Consider the following 19,786-nt stretch of genomic DNA (forward strand, 5'->3'; position numbering starts at 1 on the left):
ACTCTCTTCCCTCTTCACCACCTCCTTCGGGTCTTATGTGGTTGATTAAACTTGAATTATCATGGTTGCAGTCAGGGCATTATTGCTATGAGGCATGGAGCCAGGTAGTATGTCTCTTTTTTTCTCTTCCTACCAAAGCATCTGGTACCCACTGTCAGTGCTGTATTGACCCCTTTGTTTCTCCTTTCCTACCCATATAACACTCCATAACACCCTTGGGGGGGGTGTCTCTCTCTCTCTTTATTTTTTGAGGTTTGGCCTTGCCACACACATTGCCGGAGTAGTGGGAGGTGAGACCTGAGCAGCAGGTAACCATCAGAAAGGCTGACAGAGTTTTCATTTTTACTTCTATTCCTCATGCTGCTCTTTTGTGTCAGATTTGCAGTCCACAGAAATGCAGACCCTATTACTGCCTCTGTACCTTGGATACTATTTTAAAACTGGCCTTTTCATAGATTTAGTCATCATACATGAGGCGCCCAGTGCTAACGTTTTGGCCTCTGTCAGTGGATGCTTATTCTGCAGACAGCCCTCGTCCCTTCACCTGAGATAGGAGTGCTGACTTGATAGCAGGTCATTTGTGTTACGTTTTTTTTTTTTTTTTTTTTTTTTTGAATGGCTACTGTTACAGCAAAAGCTGCATCTGTTCCTCTGTTACCTGTGAAAGGTAGTACTGTTTTCACATCTGTGGGGGTACTGTCATAGGCGTTAGACTGCCCTATGAATCTAACACTGGCATGAGCCATTGTCAGTTTGTCTCATGACCTCTGAAATTATTTTTTTTTTGTTTTTTATTTATTCACTTATTGCATTTGGTAACTGGGGTAGAGAACCAATCCCAATTTACCAATTTCAGTATTAGCTCAAAAATAAAAAAAATGCATTATACAATTATAAAAACAAAACAAGAAGGTCAATTAAGCAGCGTTACAAAAGTAAACCCAAAAAGGAAGAAGCAAATATTGTTCAACTTACATGCAAGAGTTACACATGAATGTAATGTCGGATGGCACGATGCCAGGGCACTTCTATGGGCTAGGCTTGTAAAGGCTCCAGGACCGTTAGCCTAGTGCACACCTATGAACCTATGAGTAATTGTCTTACAGAAGTTAGTCTTTGTAAAAAAAAGTTACCAGCAGTAAAAAAAAGTGCATACAGAGACATGAGTTATAAACAATATTTATAGCTTATAGCTATAGGAATAGTTTGAACTGGAATAACTTTGCTGTGTAGTGGTAATGTACATCTGACTCTGTATCCTTTTGATGAAACTGAAGAAAATGGCATTTTTGAGCTTTGTCAGCAGAGGGAGTTTCCTGTCTTACCTGTGTATGCAGATTAATCTAAAACGTCTCGTATTGTGTTTAGATCTGTACATAGTTTAGTCTTGTAGTTTAATAAGACAAATGATTTTTTTGTGGAGACTGCACAGGAGAGAATATCCCAACAGTCTGCACACTGAAGGTGATTTCCTGAAAGATGCAGTTGAAATAATGGTTAAGGTTTTCACCTCCCATGCACAAGGTACCAGTCTGTGTGGAATATGCATATTCTCCTTTTGTCTCTTTGGGGTTCCTCCCAAAAGTATGCTACGTGATGTTCTTCATCTCACATTGCTGCAGTCCTTACACTTGGGTAGTCCGCTGTCCTCGGTCGGCCCGAATATCAAAGTATAAGGCTGACGTCGGTCAAGGCGCATTAGACTGACATCAGGACGTCAGGGTACAAATGCGCATGACCGACGTCATATCCTCAGTCTTTTTTGCCGCATGGTCCGATGCAGAAGCAGCGTTGCAAGTGCCGTTCGGCGTTCTGAAATTTTTCGAATTCGGAGTTTCAGACCGAGTCAAAGTTGGCTAAGTACCCCGTTGGGGAATATTTTAGTTTTTCTTGCCTCAGTGGTTTACCGGATGTCAGAAAAAGTGAATAACTGTATTTCTTGTGGGAAACAGATACCGCATAGAGATTATCATACTTTGTGTATTCCTTGTTTAGGGCCTGAGCACGACGTTGTTGGGTGTCGCTTTTGTGCTAGATTCAATAAGCGCACTATTAAGAGAAGGTTAGATTGTGCCAGGTTAGTCTTCGGGAAGCGGTGCAATTATAATATGCCGTCGGATGCTCCAACGTCCGCTTCTTCGAAGAAGCGCAAGGACAAAGCAGCTAAGCCCAGGCAAGAAGAGCCGTCTGTACCGGACGCCGGTTCTTTAGAGGTGTCGGTGGAGCCGGGGGTTCCGCCAGAGGTTTCTTTGGAGTCCCAGGGGGAGACTTTGTTATTGCAGGATGCGGCCTCTCAGGAGGCAGGTCAGGCTGAAGGGGCTTCTCAGGTTACTGTACTCCCCTCCCTTCCTAGGGTGGTTAGGCCCTCTCCTTCTGTTTCCAAGGCTTCTCCCAGAGGCAGGCCAGGTTTAGCTTCTGTTGGTGTCACTCCTAGTTCTTCAAGATCTGTGCCCAAGAAGCATATGCTTAAAATGGCAGAAGATTTGATTACTTTGATTAGAGGTTCTTTGCCCCCTCCTGATAAGAGACCTAGGGTGGAACCTGAGTTGGGGAGTTTTGAGCAGGCTTCGGATATTTCAGAGTCTTCGGATGAAGACTTGCAGGAGTATTCTCCTTATTCTGATTCTGATGTGGATGATTCTACTCCTTCTGCTTCTCCTCCTGAGGATTTTTCTTTTTCAGAGACTCTTCATTCCATGAGGGAGCATTTTAAGTGGGAAGGTCAGGACTGCTCTGATTCCAGGAAAAGGCTTAGGAATTTTTGTTTTACCCCAGCATAGGCCTTTGGCTATACCTCCTGTTCTGGATGTTGTGGAAGATGTGTTTGCAGAGGCTTCTCTTAATCCTGATTCTTTGCCTCCTGCTCCTGTTAAACCGGATAGGTATTACAGGGTGCCTGAAGCTCATAAGTATCTTTTTAAGAGTCCTAGGGCGGACCCAGAAACTGTTAGTCAGGGGCCTAAGGGTGTTAAGGCTTCTGTTGTTAAAAATCCGGTTCCTCCAGATAAAGAGGCCAGGGCTTTGGATAGATGGGGAAAGAAAGTCTATACTTCTTCCACCCTAGCTATGAGGGCTTTGAATTGCCAGTTTCACATGTTGAAATACCAAAACTATCTACTTTCTCAATTGAAGTCTAAGGTAGATGCTCTGGCGGAAGGTATTGAGTGTAAAGAGTTACAAGATTTAGTTCATGTTTCTGAACAGGTGGGTAAGCATTCTTTGCAATGTGGTTTTGATGCTGTACAGGCCTCTTCTAGGGTGGCTGCCACTGGGTCAGTTCTTCGCAGGCACGCCTGGCTGAGGGATCAGAATTTATCTGACCATGTTAAGACAAGGATTTTAGATGCTCCTTTACAATCTGATGTGTTGTTTGGTTCACCTGTTGAGGCAGTCTTAAAGAAAATGGAAGACAAGGCTAAGTCTATGCAGACTGTTAAAGATTTTTTGCAGGTTCAGCCTCCGAAGTTTAGTAGAAATTGGCCTACCAAGGGGTGGGCGTATCCTTCTTATGATTCCCAGTCTAGGGGTAGATCTAGACGTGGTAGGGGCAGAGCTCAGGGCTCTTTCAGGCCTAGAACAGGGAGTTCACCTGCACAGTCTTCGGGTGAGGGCAGGGGTCAGTCCTTTCGTAAACAGACCCAATGACCTACCTTTTCAGCTGCCAGAGCCTTCTCGTCTGGCAGCACCTTTGGGAGGAAGGTTGGCACTTTTCAAGGAAAATTGGAGTTTAATTACCCAAGACAGATGGGTATTGGATATCTTACACCAAGGTTACAGGTTTTATTTCCATACCTTGCCTCCTTTCAAAGGCGGCATGCCAGACATTCCTCCTCAGCAAAGAATAGAGGCTCACAAACAAATTTCTCTGTTACTTCAAATAGGGGCCATACAGCCGTTCCCTATGCCAGAAGTGGGCCTAGGATTTTATTCTCGCCTGTTCCTAGTACCAAAGAAGGGGAACACGTGGAGACCAATTTTGGATTTATCTATCCTCAACACTTATCTGGACATTCCCAAGTTCAAAATGTTGACGTTACAACAGCTTTTACCTCTGCTGGGCAAAGATCATTGGATGGTAACTTTGGATCTCAAGGAGGCTTACCTTCATGTTCCTATCAGACTGAGTTGCAGGAAGTATCTGCGTTTTCGGGCTGGGACTTCTCATTATCAGTTCTCTGCATTGCCCTTTGGCTTATCTACTGCGGCCAGAGTGTTCACTAAAGTTCTGGCTCCAGTGATAGCTTTCTTCAGGCTAAAAGGAATACAGATCTATCCTTATTTGGACGATTGCCTGATTCTGGCTCAAGGAAGGGACGAGCTTCTTCATCATTTGGAATATGTGATAGCAGTGCTAAGATGCCTGGGGTATTCTGTGAACGAAATAAAGTCCAGTCTAGTACCCTCTCAGGACATGTGCTTTCTGGGTATAAGACTGAATACAGCATCCCAGATGGCCTTTTTGACCCCGGACAAACAAAAGAATCTTTCCCTTTACTTTCATCAATTGTCTCATCAGTCCAGGCTGACTGCAAGGACAGTCCTTCAAGCCTTGGGGTTCATGGCATCTTGTATTCTGGTGCTTCCCAATGCCAAACTGCATATGAGGAAGCTACAATGGTATCTCAAAAATGTATGGACACAGCACTGCCAGGATCTGGACACTGTCATTCAAATAATACCTTGCATTCAAAAGGAATTTTTGTGGTGGGCTCAGGAATGTCACCTAAACAAGGGACTCTTTGTGACCCGGCCAGAGGCGAGTCAGATTCTAACGACAGATGCCTCAGACAAAGCTTGGGGAGCTCATCTAAATGGAAAGTGGATACAAGACAAGTGGCCTGCCAGACTACAACATCTACATATCAACTTGAAGGAGATGTTAGCAGTCCAGTTTGCATTAATAGCTTTCAAGGATTTACTTCTTCCAGGGCAGGTGTTGATTCAACAGACAACACAACTGTCATGTGGTACATCAACAAGCAAGGGGGAACGCATTCTTATCCTCTATGCAGGCAAGCAATGATTTTGTGGGAGACTGCTCTCAGTTTACAGCTAAATCTTCAGGCAAGGTTTCTGCCGGAGCACAGAACTCCTTAGCAGATGTGTTGAGCAGACGAATTATGGATCCCCACGAGTGGAAATTGGATCCTCATGTATTTCAGAAATTGACAGTGTCATGGGGAACTCCAGACATAGATCTGTTCGCTTCTCCACTAAACCACCAGCTGCCAAAGTTTTGCACGAAAAGGTTTCATCCCACAGCTTGGAAAGTGGATGCTCTTTCTTTCAATTGGAGCAATCTTCATGTGTATGCCTTTCCACCTCTGCCTCTCCTCCCAAAGGTACTTCTAAAGGTCAGACAGGACAAGCCAAAGATGATTTTAATAGCTCCAGATTGGCCTCGACAGCACTGGTACCCATTACTGAGGAGTCTGTGCAGGAGCCTCCATGGCCTTTGCCTTGATTCCACACCTGTTGTCTCAGGAGGACAGTCATTTACTCAATGTCAAGCTTCACTCTCTTCACCTAACAGCCTGGCATATTCTGTTTTGAACCATAGAGGGTCTCAACTTCCACAGCAAGTTTTGAATGTTATTTTGGAAGCTAGAAGGCCTAGTACAAGGAAAGTGTACGCAGATAAATGGAAGAGATTTTTATTTTGGAGTGCAGCAAAGGATTTTGATGTTTCTGAGCCTAATTTAAGTGTGGCTCTTCAATATCTTACTGAGTTACTGGACAAAGGTTTGTCCTTCTCTTCTATTAAGGTTCATGCTGCAGCAATTTCGGCTCACTATGACTGTGACCCACCATTGTTTTCTCATCCTTTGTTCAAGCAATTTCTTAGAGGGGCAAAGAATATAAGACCCCACGTAGAGCTCCTACTCCTGCTTGGGATCTCAATTTTGTGTTGGAGAAACTCACTCTACAACCTTTTGAGCCTGCAGCTACTGCCGAGTTGAAATATTTGTCATGGAAGACTGCTTTTTTGTTGGCCATTACCTCTGCAAGAAGGGTTTCTGAATTGCAGGCCCTTATGGCGGTTGAGCCTTTCTTAATTTTCCATAAGGATAGGGTATCTTTGCGTACTAATCCTTCCTTTATGCCTAAAGTGGTTTCTAGTGTGGCTTTAAACCAAACTATTCATTTGCCTACTTTTTATGCAAATCCCCAAAATAAAGGGGAAAAGATTTTGCACACTTTAGATGTACACAGGCAGTTGCGATATTATTTGAGCAGAACTAAAGGGTTCAGGCAGTCTCAGCAGTTATTTGTTTCTTTTGCTTTGAGTTCTCAGGGCAAGCCTGTGTCAAAACAAACTATTTCTAAGTGGATTGGGTTTTGCATTGCTTTCTGTTATTCCCATCATGGCAAGGAGATTCCAGCTGGGATTAGGCCTCATTCCACTAGGGCTACTGCCACTCGACAGCTTTTTAAGGGGTGGCAACTAAAGATATTTTGGAGGCAGCTACTTGGAGTTCAGTGCATACTTTCTCTAAGCATTATCACCTTCCACTTTACTCTAAATCTAGGGCTGGTTTTGCCACTGCTATTTTACAGGGCATTTTGGCAGCTCCTGCTTCTTTATAGTTTTGACATCCTCCCTTACCTCTGCTTTGGGATTCTACCCAAGTGTAAGGACTGCAGCAATGTGAGATGAAGAACATAGTACAGTTTTGTAACTACCATAAATGTAGATGTTCGAAGATCCACATTGCTGCAGTCGAAAATACCCTCCCTCCTTCCCCTCTGTAGTTAGAGGCGGTTGTGTGGGTTGGGTTGTAAATTTTGTGTATATTGTATATATTGTACATATTATTAGTGCAAGGGTGGTTGGTTGGTTGTTTGCTGTCTTTTGGTTTTGACCTTTCTTTTTAGGGTCTTCTGACATCTGGGGCAAGAAAAGACTGAGGATATGACGTCGGTCATGCGCATTTGTACCCTGACGTCCTGATGTCAGTCTAATGCGCCTTGACCGACGTCAGCCTTATACTTTGATATTCGGGCCGACCGAGGACAGCGGACTACCCAAGTGTAAGGACTGCAGCAATGTGGATCTTCGAACATCTACATTTATGGTAGGTACAAAACTGTACTTTCCCACCTCAGACTCACTTAAGGGAGTTGTGTGCAGCAGCAAAACCAAGTCCAGGAAGATGAGGTGCCCAAAACAAAACCAGTAAACAGGAAGAAAGCACCAGCAAGCCGTAACCACCTTAAAACATTTAATGTGTTCCACAGCAAGCAAAGAACACAGCACACAATAACGCTGAAACTACTACCCGTTCATTTTCGTCTCCAACTTCATCAGAAAAATGCTGACAATCCAAACCCCTCCCCATTTATACATTTGCACACTGCCTAAACTTAAAATCATGTGACATTGAATTCAATTTTAATCCTTTCCTAAACATACCTTAAAAACAAGCATAATAAATACAACTTTCCCCTGTTTAAAACGCTTTTAAATATCTAAAAGTACACTTTCAAAACCTGTAGTAAATAAATAGATGGATATAAAAAAATGGATGCATGTTAAAAATGAATAAATGAATGTAAAAAAAATCAAGTAAAATCAATCTTGTTGAACAATATTTCAAACCATGTGTGTGAAATTCATAACTTCGCTGCTCTTAATTTTAAAGCTAGGGAGACCATGCTGTTCAAACCCGGCCATCTATTGGCTTCTAATACCAGTTGCCAATAAACCTCTCCATATTCCAACATGGTCTCCCAAGAACCACCTCTACCATCCATTACCACTTCATCTAATACAAAAAAAGTGTAAGAAGCACCTTCACAGCTCAAAGTATGTTTATATAATGTGTTTCTGTTGTTACCCCTCCTAATGTTGTAAAGGTGTTCATATATTCTTTTCTTTAAACACCTTTCCTTCTTACCTATGTAAAACGCTTTACAATTCTTACAGGTTGCAATGTAAACAAGTTCCTTACTTTCACAATTAAAATAGGATTTAGAGGTAATATGTCTATTCCTGTTACTGACAGTAATTTCAGAAGTATCAGCTATAAAAGGGCATTGTTGGCATGCTCCACACTTGAAGGTACCCACTTTTCTAATTAAGTTTCCCCCAAGTTTGTTTTCCATAAGGTCCTTTAATACATCTACCTTTTCTGAAGATAAATTTTAGTGGAACATTAAATTTTAAATTCAAATCAGAGAGCTTGGAAAATCTGTTCCATTCCCTCTGGACAATGTCTTTAATGACCTGCACATCACCACTAAAATCCACAATAAAGGCATTCTCATAGGAGTCACTGTCCCCATTGCTCGTTACCCTTTCTTTTATATCTGTATCACCGGAATGTAAAATTGGTGTAAATCTGTCCTTCCTATGCTGTAGTACTTCTTCCTGGATTTCCTTAATCAAAGTCTCTGGGTATCCTCTTTCTAAAAACATACATTTTAGTAGGTCACACTCATCCAAAAAGTCATTGTCATCAGAGATCATTCAACTAACACGTACATATTGACCCTTCACTATTCCTTTCTTTTGGAAGTATGGGTGGGCACTAGAAAAGTGCAAAAATAAATTACAATATGTCTCCTTCCTGTGTACTTTTGATTCAAACCCATTACTACTCTTCCTAATATGGACATCTAAAAAGTCAATACTGTCATAACCTACCTTATATGTGAATCTAAAAAAAAATCAGTCCTGTTGGAAATGTATTCAAAGAAGTCCATAAATTTCTCCTCACTATCTGTCCAAAATATACAGATATTGTCAAGGAAACGTTTGTATAGTGCCCAACAATCCTTAAATACTGAATTAAACACATACTTTTGCTCCCACCAAGCCATCACTAGGTTTGTATAAGTGGGGGGCACACATGGCCCCCATGGCAACTCCCTTTAACTGTCGAAAAACTTACCCTTCAAAATAGAGAAAATTGTTGTTTAATACCAATTCCGGCAGCACAGACTCTATAACCTCTACTGGGGAAAGAGCTGTATAGACCAACTGATTTGGGCATCAGGTGTGGTGCAAACATGGATAACAGACTGCATGCCATGTGAAGTCTAACCACTCGACTGAATAAAATTGGGTCTAGGTAATTTGATTAAGTTGACTAATCTTGCTAAAAAGTAGGAATGGGTGTTTGCCAGGTAAGTGGCTTCAGGACCTGGCCTACTCCAGCCACGCCAGGGACCCATGCTAATAGTGGGAGGGGTGTCTTTGCCCCTGTTGGCCAATGTATGCCCACCACAAAAGCCCAGTAGCCCTGGGTCAATAAGCTACTGGCCCGTTGGTGTCCAGTTTGGGTTACTTGGGATAGCTCTTTTGAGCAAAAGCTAGATGTAAAACCAGTCAACCTGCCAAACATGAACTGAAGATTGTTTCAATTAATATAGTCTCACTCACAGGATGCATCTTGGAAGTGGGTGACATGATGGGTAAGGAGGAGGCTAGACATCCTTTGTGTCCAGGAGACAAGATGAAGGGACAGTGCAGCAAAGCCACTTAGCTTCGGGTCTAGATTCTACTACTCAGGAGGAGAACAGACTAGAAATGGTGTGGGAATTATGGTGAGAGAGAGAGGCTTCAGTAGATACTGAGGGATGTCATCAGAATTGGGTACAGACTCATGGCAATCAGACTCTAGTGCAAGATAGGGCAATATTTATAATCTCAGTCTATTCCCCACAGCAGGGCTGTGATATCTAGGAAAAGAGAGCATTCAGACAATAGTTGCAGGACTTACTAGAGGAAAACAGGGAAACCCCATTTAATAATGACGGACCTGAATGCACATATCTGGGCATACAGAACAGGATATGAGGACTGCCTGGGTCCACATGGGTGGGGCAACAGAAATAAAGAAGGATAGGACAGTCTTTACATCTGTCTGGCAAATGGCTTGATGCTGGCTAACACATGGTTCAGTAAGAGAAACAGCCACAAGATCATATACAAGACTGGTCCATTTGCAACTCAAGTGGACTTCTTAGTAAGGACAGCAGTATTGTGGTACACTCAGCTATTGCAAAGTATTCCCCAGTGAAACAGTTGACCCAAAACATAAAACGCAGGTTGCCACAATCAGCTGCAAGCTAAGGTCAACAGAGACTAGGTTGAATATTTGGACGTTGCCTGGAGAGAAAGCGCAAGAGTTCAAGGAAATACTCAGTGCTGTAGTATCCTGGAATGAAAAGGAAATAGGTGGAGTTGAAGAAGCATTGCATCACCTCAAAATAGCATCTGCGAGGACTTTTGAACAGAAATGCCACTGAGCGAGGTATGGAAATAAAATATTTTTTCCCCTTTGTTGTTTTATTTATGTTTAGAGCCATTAGTAAAGAAAATAAGGGACTCAAATTCAAGGATAATGACAGTCAAGGAAGTTCACTTTATTTGTTAATGATATTTTGTACTTGACAAATCTAGAAAAGGACATTTCAGTGTTGTGGAACATTTTGAGCTAGTTTCAGTTCTTTTCACGATATAAAATAAATGAAGATTGAGGTGAATTATGTACCCATACATGAATTGGTTCATCAATACCTATGTTTAAGTGGACAAAAGATGAAGTGTTTAGGTCTATGGATTCTGCTATGGCAGTGAAGGTTGTATGGGAAGAGACTAAACAAAAGATGATAACAAAAACTGAGAAAATGGAAGTTGTTTGTTATGGATATGGATAGTAAGATACTGCTGACCCATGTGTTAGCACCATCAAGCCATTTGACAGATAGAAGTCTAAAATGGCCTATCCTCTTTTATTCCTGTTACTTCACCCATGTGGACGCAAGCAAGTCCACATATTCAGTTCTTTCTGTATTGATATGTGCATTCAGATTCCCCCATTATCAACACCAACCCATATTGTCTGGTTTTATCTAGTAGGTCCTACAACTACTGCCTAAATAGAATCTCTTCCTCACTAACAAAACCTTACTGTAGGACATAGGCTGAGATTATGAATAGTACCCTTTCCTTATAGTGGAGTTTTATTGTATTTAGTCTGTTGTATCCCTCAGTGTCTTCTGAAGACTCTCCCTCACCACAATTCCCACACCATTTCTAGTCTGTTCTCCCCCTGAATAGTGGACTCTGGATCTTAAGCCAGGTGACTTTGCTGCACTTCTCTTCTGGTTTCCTAGATACAAAGCATGTCCACCTTCCTCCTTACCATCATGTCATCCAGTTTCAAGCTGCATCCTGTCATTAAATACATTGATTACAACAATCCCTATTTCATGTTTTGCAGGTTGCTTGGTTTTATGTTCAGCTTTCACTCAACAGAGCTATCCCAAGTAACCCAAGCTGGGCGACTGGACAACGACTGGCCAGTAGCTTATTGACCCAGGGCTGTTGGACATGGCAGGCACACATTGGTTAATAGGGGCACATAGACCCCACCTACTGTTGGCATGGATCCCTGGAGTTGGTCAAGTCCTCAACCCACTTACCAGCAAATATCCATGTCCTTTTGTGGTGACATTAGGTGATCCGACCAAATAACCCAGAGAGAATTTTTAAACCATCAAGTGACTAGCCCTATCACACTGCGCATAGTCTGTGATCCATTTTTCTTGTCTTGAAGATACTGTCCATGACAGTTGATGCCCAAAGCAGTTTGTCTCTACATTGCTTCCCCACCAAGTCTGGGCTGCAGCCTTTTGAGCTGGAAGCACCCAGCATGTTTTTGTTAAGTGAGGAAGAATCCCGCAGAGATGCAAGGACAACATGAAAACTCTACACTTGCATTGGCCAGAGGTCATGATAGAGCTTTGTATCCTATGCATGGGAGGGGAAGACCTTAACCTTTATGTCAACTGTGCACACAAGCAGAAGGTTATAAATAAAAGGGGAAAGGGATGATGATGAAATGGAGGGGGAGTCGATAAAGTTAGGAGAGAGAATAGGATTTTAGGTGCAGGTCCATAATATATCTACAGGTAAATGCTAGGTTAACTGCCCTAAAGAGCCATTTAAAACTCTGTACCTTATGTGTATGAGGTGAAGACCTTAACCATTATGCCAAAACCACCCACTTAAGGAGAATAAAACAGCAGTGCAGACTGTATTCATAAAGAAGCAGAAAATCTAATACCTAAGCCAATATGGGAATGGAGAAGGGAGATTTTGTCAGTAGGAATGACAACAGGTAGGGTTATAGAAAATGGACAAGAAGGGGGCGTGAATTTACTCATGAAAATTGGCAAAGGAAACAAGGTATTGGGAGCAGATAACCAGAAAGGGAAAGGTAATGCAGTGGGATAAGGCCAAACATAAGTTTAGACTGAAGGTTAGAGACTGCCTTCCTTACTAGGGCTTGATATCATTGTACAGGCAAAGGTAAATGGATATGGGAGTGCTAAGTGAAAGAATTGGCTGTGGTGCAGCTTTTAGTTGAGTGTAGTACAGAAGCTGATGTTAAAAAATAGATACTAACTAGAGCATATAAAATATTGCTGGATAACTATAAGAACCCATCATAAGATGTTAGAAAAAATTGGGAATATAGACTGGAAAGGCATTTTCAAGGGAATAATGGGAGAACATATGTATAGCTCCCAAGATGAACAGATTCTAGAAGATTTAGAATTTTTGCTTGGAAGTGTTTGCATACACACACACATATATATATATATATATATATATATATATATATATATATATATATTTGTACCGCCAAGCAAAGTTCAGAGAATTTTTCTAACTGTTACTAGCAAATACTGGAGATGTGATGAGAAAGACAGAGATAATTGGGCACGTGTGTTCAGAAGTGTAATTAGATAGCAGATTAAAAAAAAATCCTTGCAGAAGACTTCAAAAATGTTGGGGATTGATGGGTGTAACTAAAGTAATGATTCTTTTGAGCTAGGACATGGGATCTGAATTGCTTGAACATAGTAAGGCCTTGCTAGGCTTAATGTTAATGGCTGCCAAAAAATTGCTAGAAAATAGAATTCAAAATCTAAACCAAGTGTATATGAAGTACTGAATATTATAAAGCAAGTAAAATAACTGGAGGTGGCATCTTTAGAAAAGAAAAGGAAAGGCGCAAATTACATACATATCGGATTTGTGGGAACAGTACATGCAGGAGCAGGAGGAATGAGGTTTAAGGAAGGCAGGAACTGAGCAGTCTATGTAATATTGGAGTGAATGATTGTAAAAAAGCAAACATACTGCATGAAAATGAAAATGTTGGTATGGTTTGTTTTCCTTTCTATTAATGTATGTCTTTTCATATTGATCTGTAAACAGTGATTTAATAAATATGTTTAAAAAAGTAGCAAGGCGGGTAAAGATCCAAAGTACAAAGGAAGAATGGCTGATTCAGCTGCAGTTCTAAAACAGTGTTTAAGCAGATGACCAACCGTTCTTGCATGTCTGTTCTTTTTCAAGTCTGTATAGACACATATCAGGTGCAATGCATATGAAGATGATACTGCTACATGTGTCTCATTGAAAGCAGTGATTTGCTTCCTCTTACTTTTTAAACCGTATACTTTTAAAGGTGTTTGATTTTAAGGGAGGAGCAATGCATGCAGAATAAGATGCTCAAGGGGTGGCAGGGCTGCAAACCAATGCAAATCTGGTCAACAGATATGGAAGAATAACAGGCAAGCACTGAGTGAACTTGCGTTACTTACCGAAATAACATTTTAAAACTGATTCAATGTATATACATATGTATTTATGTATGTTTTCTATGTGTGTATGAGTTAAAAAACACAAAAATAAAAAAATCTAGTAAAGCTAGACTTTCCACTGTGTGATACCTTAAACTTCTTGTATCAGAGGAAACATGGGATATATGCAAATTACCCTTTTAGGATGTCAGGTGTTTCAGCTAAAATGGCAATTCTGAATGTCCACAACTTTTTCTTTTATTTTTAAGTCTATTTATGGACAGTTTCAGGCCATTAAAGCCAAGCCCTCTAGGTGTGGACATGCATGTTTCTGCCTTCTTGTAGCATCATCAGCACAGCATTAGAGGAATGTTTGACTTTTGCAAATACAGGGTTGTACCCAGCTGATATCCATAAACATTAGGGTGTCTTACAAAATATCCCAACTAATGAACTAAAAAAATGAGTAAAAAGGTCACACGGGAAAACCAATTGGTTAAAAAAACACAAAAAGAAAAATCTAACAAAGCTAGCCTGAAATAGTCCATAATTAAACTTACAAGTAAAAGAAAAAGTCATGGACTTTCAGAATTGCCATTTAGCTCAAACACCTGATATCCTTAAAGGGTAATTTGCATATATCCCATGTTGCCTCTGATACAAGAGGTTTACAGTATCTGTAACATATCCAAGTATGATTGTAAATGTTTTTTTATAAGACCCATTGCTCCTACTAGTAATGGAACTGTCTGGGTATCTTTCTTCCACATTGCCGTTGTTTCTGCCTGCAAATTCTGATACTTTGACTTTGTGTCTCTCTGTCTGTAAGACACTGTAGTCACTAGGTGTAGCAATTTCAATAGTCCGTTACTTTTGTTTTCTTTTCATGGACTACTAAATCTGTTTTTCTTCCGTCTATTTTTTGAACTGTTGGTAATGGATGATCCCATGTGATATAAACTTCATCATTTTCTATGATGCTTTGTGGCTAATGTTTTCAGTGTTTTTCAGCTACTTCAGTATTATAATATTTGCACAATCCCCAATGCAACATTCTTGCTTCATTATTATGCCTTCCAATATACAGTCATTCTGCCATTAGTGTATCACAACCAGCAACAATGTACTTCATATTTTAATTTTTCCAAATCTTTTGGGTTTTTAATACCATGACAGGAATGGACCCCATTCCTAAGTCAAAGTATGATTAAAGTTCATGAAATTAGTATGATTTCAATCTTTAATGTCAGCCAGAAGTGCTCTTCGCAGTACCTGCAGTGTGCCCAGTAATGACTCCTCCTGCAAATTCGTATGGCGTTGCATGTAATGGTAACATATCTAAATACAATTGTAGATTCTTTTTTATAAGACCCGTTGCTCCTACTACTATTGGAACTGTCTGGGTATCTTTCTTCCACATTGCTCTCGTTTCTGCTTGCAAATCCTGATATTTTATGACTTTGTGTCTCTCTCTATGCAAGACACTGTAATCACTGGGTGTAGTGATTTCAACGGTCAGTGCTACTTTTGTCTTCATTTCATGGACCACTATATCTGGTTTTCTCGCATCTGTCTTTTGAACTGTTGGTAATGGGTGATCTCATGTGATGTGGGGTCATCATTTTCTGTGGTGTTTTGTGACTCACGTTTCCAGTATTTTTCAGCTACTTCAGTATTATAATGTTTGCACAATCCCCAGTGCAACAGTCTTGCCACATTATTATGCCTTTCAGTATACAGTCCTTCTGACATTAGTATGTCACAAGCAGCAGCAGGGTGTGCAAATGTTTCCATTTCTGTTTTACAAAACATACATTTGTCTGTTTCTCCCACTTGTAAAATGGACTTTGTAAACCAATGTCCACAAACCACAAAGTCTACTCTTCAATTTTTCCCTTGGATCTAGACAAACTTTCAACTTAAGCACTCAAACCATTCAGTTCTCATACTGGCACTTGCTCAAAACTCATAGCAAGCACTAATAAACCTTAGCACTAGACCCCCCCTATACTCTAGAGAAGGACAAGGCTCTCTATTCGACCTTACCAGCCAATCAGTAAAACAGTTCACTGTACCTAACCAGGCATGTCCAAAGGGCAGTTTCAGGTGTACTCTCCGGTCCAACTGGTGAATCTGGGCATTTTGAGGCAATGTTACAATTGCCTCATGTACACAGACAACCCTCTCTTCCTTCCACCAAACACTAATATATGCAATTATACAGCCAAACTGGAGGCTAAGCTCTCTCAACCCAAGACTGGACCCAGGCAGTCAAGAGGAGAAGGGAATTACTTGCATCACACCACCAGTCTCACATAGACCTATGAAACCAGCACCGGCAAAAAAACACATAAATACACGAAAACATACTTGGAGGCTCTAAATAAAAATCTGCAAAAGCAACAGAGACCTCCAAAGCAGACATCCAAGCAACCTCCACCCCCCCCCCCCAACACAAACCATGAAACACATACTTCACAAAACCAGTGTGCCACACAGTCACAGCCCTTAAGGCAAAATAACATACCCAACACACTAGTAATAGGTGACTCTATAGTCAGGGACACTGAAGTCCCACTCACTAGGCTGAACAAGGAGAAGGTTACTGTTTAGCTGCCTGTCAGGTGCCAGGATCTGCCACATAACACAAGCACTCAGATCTCTCCAGAACAAGTACAAATATGACTCTGTCATTGTCCATATTGGTGTGAATGACTTGAGCCATACCTCCCTAGACTACATGAAAAGAGACATGGAGGAGCTCTCTGATCACGTAGGCCAGGTTGGTATGACCCTGACCCTCAGTAGCATCCTGCCCTCACCAAGACTGATACCACGGTATAGAGAAAAAATTATCATTTTCAACAATTGGCTAAGCTTCTGGTGTCATTCAAAGGGGGATCCAGTGTCTGCCAGCCTGGGATGACATGCTCGACAAACCATGCTGCTTCACTAGAGACGGCTTACACCTGTCACCCTTAGGCTTTCGAATACTGGCCAAGGCTTGCCACCCCCATAGTGCCTTTTTTAGGCAAGACTCAAAAGACAAACCCACCGCCATAAGTAGCACAAGTAACAAAAAACTGAGGGTAATGCTACTCATTGCCAGAAATCTAAACCTCAAAATGCATGCTTTCGAGGCACTCCTCAGTATGGAGAAAATCAATATATGTGCAGTAACAGAAACCTGGTTTAAGGCTCCAGAGAGCACCCCAGCACTACCAGGCTACAACTCGTACCATACATTTCGGCCACAAAACCCAGACCGAAATACATATTCATCAAGGATACCCACACCTCCAGGTTAGTGATACAGCACAATGCTTCAGAGATCATCCAAGTGCAACTAACAATGGGCAAAACTGCTATTCAAATTATATCTTGCTACAGATCACCCACCATGTCCCAGGGCCCCCACTCTGCATTCCTGGAAACACTGGGAAACATAAAGGTCCTACCAAACACCCTGATATTGGGTGATTTTAATTACCCAAACATTAACTGGGAGAACTACACGAGTACAAACTCCCTTGCCCAACATTTCCTAGAATTTATAAACTCAAACACCCTGGATAAACTGGTCAACACCCCCACCAGAGGTGACAACATATTGGACCTGGTCATCACCAACATGGGTGACCGGTGTTCTACACCAGAGGTCAACCCCTCGCTGTTTAGATCTGACCATAAACTAATCACTCTGAATATCCACATTCCACCACCACCCCCAGTCAAAGAAACCACCGTGAAAAACTTTTTAAAAGCGAACTTTATGTTACTTAAGACCGAAGTGGGGAAGTTTCAAAGCCTCCATGCTAAAGGATAATGCTGTCCAAGCAGTAAAATCCTTTACTAATGCACTCTATGCGCACCTACAAGAAGGCATGGATCGTGCTATCCAAACAAAACCAAGACTCACTCCTCCAAGAAAAGGAAACCAGTCTGGTGGACCCCTGCCATAAACAAGCTGTACAATAGAAGGAGGAAACTAGTACGTTAACGAGTAAAATCCCAAGAAGGGAAAACATCCCTGATCAGTATCAGCAAGAAACTACGTTCCCTCATAAAATCATCCAAGGCTAGCTTCGAAAGAAAAATTGCCATGGACTCCAAAGATAACCACAAGGCATTCTTTAGCTATGTCAAGAATCTAAGTGGCAATTCTCAGATCTGCTCGGAGTTAGTGCAGAATGGCACAAAATACACTGAACCGACCAATATAGCCAACATCCTGGCAGACAAGCTCAGTGCAAACTTCACCCCCAAAAGGGCCCATAACTATACCAGAAGAATGTAGTGCCCCTGAAATCACAGACACTCAGGTTAAAACAGCCGTCTCCAAAGCCAAAAACACAGCATCAATGGGACCGGACGGTGTCCCAGGCTGCGTCCTACACGAGCTCAAAGATGAACTAACCCCTCACCTAAACACACTGTTTAAACTCAGCATCTCCACAGGCTACATGCCCACAGAGTGGAGCACAGCAATGGTTGTTCCACTCCACAAAGGTGGAGTCACAACGGACCCCAGGAACTATCGCCCTATATACATGACCAGTTTGGTCTGCAAAGCTATGGAGTGCATCATCATGGATCTCATTAACAGAGCCATTGGGAACCTCCAAACACTGGACCCTACCCAGTTCGGCTTTAAGGGCAGATTATGCCTCCTAAACCTGGTGGACTTCTTTTAAACCGTTACCAAGGCTATAGACGAGGGAAAGGTGGTCCACACAGCCTACCTATACCTTGCAAAGGCCTTCGATACCATTCCCCACTCTGGTATTATAGACAAGCTCACCAGCCTGAACATAAACCCCTACGTCACGAGATGGGTTGCCAACTGGCTCACGGACAGAACCCACATGGTAAGAGTTGCAGGAGCTAGGTCCGACTCTAAACCAGTTACAAGTGGCGTTCACCAGGGCTCGGTCCTGGGACCCCTCCTGTTCGGCATATACTTCTCAGAGGTACAGGCAAGCACAGGAGGACTATGGCTGACCAACTTCGCAGACAACTGCAAACTAGGGGCTATAATTGACTCACCGGCTGACATAGACAGCCTCCAAACGGGTCTCACTGAGACAGATACCTGGTGTCAACACCATGGCCTCAAGCTAAATGCCAAAAAGTGCGTAGTCATCCCCTTTGGAAAAAACAAAGTACCCACAAACTACCACATAGGTGGTAACCCCCTAAATATGGAAGATGTAATAAGGGATCTGGGGACCCAAGTAGATAGTAACCTCTCCTTTGATAATAAATAGGATGTGCTGGAGGGATAGATTCCTGTCCCAGAGACTTCCCATGCTCTGGAACAAGATTCCAATCTACATTAGGCAGAGCTCCTCGCTAACCCTCTTCAAGAGAAACCTTGATGAGTGGATGGGAAACAGAAAGTTTACCCCAGGGATCACTTCAATGGCTCTGCTGGACAGAGGCACAGGGAACTAATCTAAGGGGGCGGCGAAAGCCAACATATTCCGGCTAGGCTTATAAATGCCTTCAGGCAGATAGCCTAGCACCTACCTATGAACCTAATGTGTACGTAGTCCACTATCTTGGGCCGCCAATATTAACCTTTCATCTTTTGGTTTGAATTCGCTTCTCCTTAACCATTCCTGCATTCAATCTTGATCAACATGAGGTTGTTCCAGGAGTTTTTTATGTTAGCAACTGTATTTATGCATTTTCCACATTTCTTGCCTTCTCATTTGATCCTTCACCTTATATTCTTTCTTTGTTTTTTGGCACTTTCAGTTGCTGCCTGATTTTTATCTACTTCTGGTTTGATTTCCATTCCCGCTTGATGCAGATATGCTTCTGCTATACTAAGCAGGCAAGTCATCTTAGATGTATTCTCCTCATGTTTCAAAACTTTTGCTATGTTTAGGTCTTGTGAGGTCAGCAGATATGTATGCAGTTTCACAATTGCAGATTTATACATGTAATCAATTTCAGGGAGGCCCATACCTCCTTCGGAACGGGGAATATATGATTTTGGTATACACTGAGTTTTATAAATCATTTGATGAGCATGAAGCATGCTTGTTTTCCTATCTAATCTATCCAATACCTTTTGGGGCCAGTCAATCACTTCAAAACTGTAAGTTAGGATAGGAAGAGCAAATTAGTTTATAGCTTGAACTTTGTTCTTAGAGGTCAACCCTGTTTTCAGGAT

The 19,786-nt window shown here is 41.8% G+C and overlaps 1 protein-coding gene across 3 annotated transcripts in view; it reads left to right on the forward strand.

Annotated features, from left to right (window-relative positions):
- The window catches only part of PALS2 (protein associated with LIN7 2, MAGUK p55 family member), a 1,432,251-nt gene that overhangs the window by 1,178,177 nt on the left and 234,288 nt on the right, over positions 1-19,786 (forward strand). The gene's annotated exons all lie outside the window — the stretch shown is intronic.

The sequence above is a fragment of the Protopterus annectens genome, chromosome 3.part1, assembly GCF_019279795.1.
Source record: "Protopterus annectens isolate FY-2018-M chromosome 3.part1, PAN1.0, whole genome shotgun sequence".
Lineage (NCBI taxonomy): Eukaryota > Metazoa > Chordata > Ceratodontiformes > Protopteridae > Protopterus > Protopterus annectens.